Source organism: Egretta garzetta, unplaced genomic scaffold (assembly GCF_000687185.1).
Source record: "Egretta garzetta isolate BGI_Z169 unplaced genomic scaffold, ASM68718v1 scaffold126, whole genome shotgun sequence".
NCBI lineage: Eukaryota > Metazoa > Chordata > Aves > Pelecaniformes > Ardeidae > Egretta > Egretta garzetta.
In genome coordinates, this window is record NW_009260128.1 from 1,166,836 (window position 1) to 1,170,078 (window position 3,243).

Consider the following 3,243-nt stretch of genomic DNA (forward strand, 5'->3'; position numbering starts at 1 on the left):
TCTTTCTTGAACTGGGGAGCCCAGAGCTGGACACAGTACTCCAGGTGGGGTCTCACCAGGGCAGAGTAGAGGGGGAGGATAACCTCCCTCGACCTGCTGGCCACACTCCTCTTAATGCACCCCAGGACACCACTGGCCTTCTTGGCAACAAAAAACTGCTCTTGCGGTCACAGTCCCCTGTACAGGGGAGGTCACAGCGTTCTTAAGCACGGGAAATGTGCTGCAGCTGTAAGGCAGACATTCAGAATAATTCACTAAAAAATACTTGCCTCTGTAGAGATATATGTGCCCACTTATACAAACACAAAACTTCCGCTTATGGTAGAAAGTTGACCAAAATTTTATTTCCTTATTTAGTTGAGAATATGTGATTCCCATTCAAGTTCCAACAGAAGCTAAAAATATCTCGTCTAAGTCACCATGGGTGTCTGGTACATCAAAACTGTGTGAGCAGTTTTTTACAAAACTATCAATGGGACATGGTAGCGATCTGGTGGCAGCTCTTCTCAGTTCTGACCTCAACAGTGGCTCCTCCCATTCTGTAGGAGGGACTGATCAGCCCTTGAACTTCTTTATCATCTTCAGTTTAAACATGAACTTTATATCAAATATTCTCCTGAATATTGTAGTTTTATATAACTAGGTTTTGAGGAAAATAGTTAAAGGGTAGAGGATTTACTCAAGGAAGAGAAAACAAATATGGTATTTATCTTAATAAAATGATTTCTGAATTAAATTCATTTTTTTAACACAATTTGTAGCAGTGCAACATGGGATTCAGTCTTCCCTTGCTGAAGCTGGTGACAAAGCATTCGCTGACTTCCATGTAAACAGATGGCTTCCTTGGGTCTCATTTCAGTAAAGCATTTTTGTTCTAGCTTAACTAAAGGTGGGCTAGAGACCTGTTGGTGCCCAGTGGTCTAAAGCTGGTGTAAAGGCTTTAATGAATGAAGATTCACTGCTGAACTAGTAAAAGAAAGCAAACTCCCTTACAAATTTTTGGAGCTAGTCATCTTTTCCATCACTGGCCTATGTGGAACAAACTTGGTAGTGTCAGTCCAAGTTCTCTTTCTTTGTATTACCCCCAAAAAGTCTCTGTTCTGGACTGCTGCTCCCTTTGTCCATTTGAACTTTAAATAAATGCATATGCCACAGGCAGCCAGAAGTCATCAGGCTCCGAGGTATCTGTAGTGAGCCTTCTCGCTTGCGCTGACAAACAGCTATATAAGTTAAGGGGTGTCTGTATGCCATCTGATCTTTTCAACCAACCATGTGAGAAAGTTTGCTTTCAAAGTGGTTTTACTGCTTTGATCCCATTCCTCCATGTCTTTTACTGCTTCTTACTTTCTATTCTCTATTACTTTTCATTGTTTCCCATTATTAATCCTTCCTTACCCTTGATATGTCCCCCAGGGCTCTTATTCTGCAGGTGGTGAGCACTGTCCCATGCATGAAGCTTCTTTTGTCATCAGGGGATGACTGATGAGTTTTTTCTGAAATCCCATGAAAGCTCAGAAAACCAGCTCTCATCTGTGTCTCTGCAGAGCAACCTTAACACCTACTGATGCACTTTGCATGTGTTGTTTAGGTGTTAATGTGCACTGGAGCAGTGCCACACCTGGATGAGAGTCATGGGAGATCCTTTTTTTGTGCATTCGAGGCTTGAGCTGTGTGGGTAAGGTGTACCAGATAGCATGTTCACCTGGCAGTGACCTGCCTCCTACAACTTCTGAGGACAATGCTGGAGAATCAATAGCACTTCAGGCTTTCGAAACATGAATGAGAGACATGGCTAGACCCTTACTGCCATTTTCAGTCTGGATATGTCCTGTGGTTGATCATTCTCCACCTCAGATTCCCATAGGAAATGTCCTCAGCTTTGCTCCTGAGCTCATGTGATTGTTGGCTCTGCGTCATGCCCTTTCCTGATCCCGCAGAATAGAAAATTGCTATCTGCCTTTCCTCTGGTTCTGCTATGCACTTGGATATGTGAAAGGTAAAATAAGATGGAGCATGTGCGATTCCACCCAACTGAGTTTGGTAACCCTGGGGGTCTTATGAAGCCCAATCAATGAAGACACCCATGCTAGACCCGATGTTGCCAGAAAATGACATTTTCTAAGTTGGTATTTTGACCTTTTGCCTGCCACAGGTAGGCTTTCTGATGTCTCTGATGACTGAAAAGGTATTGCTCCTCTACGGTAAGAAAGATAAAGCCAAAGGGTTGGGTTATCTTCTTGGGGTATGACTATATCTGTGCTCTCAATTTCAGCCCCTAATGCCTTGAAATACTTTCCTGAATTGAAAAAGTCAGGTTTACTATCACCTGAGAAACAGTTCATGTTTTGGCAGTCTTTTCCCATCACTGCCAATTTAAAGGTGAGATTGTGTCCTTCTGCTCCCCTGGAGGGTGGGTTGGTTCCAAGCCATTGCAGCAAATCACCCAAATGCAGAATCTCTCTGCCCTTTATGACTGAGTTTAATTTAAACCAGGAGATACATTTAAATGCTTGACCTCTTTCCTCCAGAATTGCAGCCTCTGGATGAGACAGTGCACATCGAAAGTCAGGTTTTATACTCAGAAGGCCAGGCCATTCAGACGTGCTTGATTTGTTCCAGGCAAGTCAAAGAGTACCTACAGAACTGGAAAATTGTTTGGATGTTAAGACAAGTCATAGACCTGCAGAGGTGATGTCCTCTTTGTTGACCACGGATCAGTCTGCCAAAGCTCTGTCCATGCAGGGAACATCCCTCCAGACTGTGTCTCTCATTGATATTTGCAAGCCATCAGAGTTCTGCTCGCATCTGAGTTTATGAAACACAGAGACATCCAGAAATAATGCCGGCTTTGGCAGGGAGGTGGCTGAGGTTGCTATTTGAACGAAGGATTTTGAGACTGACTTCTAAGTGCACAAAATGCTTAGAACCATTAACTGGAAGTTTGCTATGTGTCTGGCTTGCCTGTCTCTTGGCTTCTCATCTCCTTTCACCATTTTGATTAGTTCAGCATGTCACCTCTCGGTTGGGTTGTAAATTGAAAGGAACTGGGGGCCAAAGATGTCCACCAGCTTATATTCATGCTCACGTATTCATTTAGTGTAAGGAGGTAGATGCTTAATATATATTTTGGAAAATATCTCAAGCTTTAGCTAGAGGGGACATACAACCACCCAAATTAAAAATATGTGTGTGGAGAATACCTCTGTCAAGTATTTTGGTTTCTGTGTACTCACTGGCACTCAC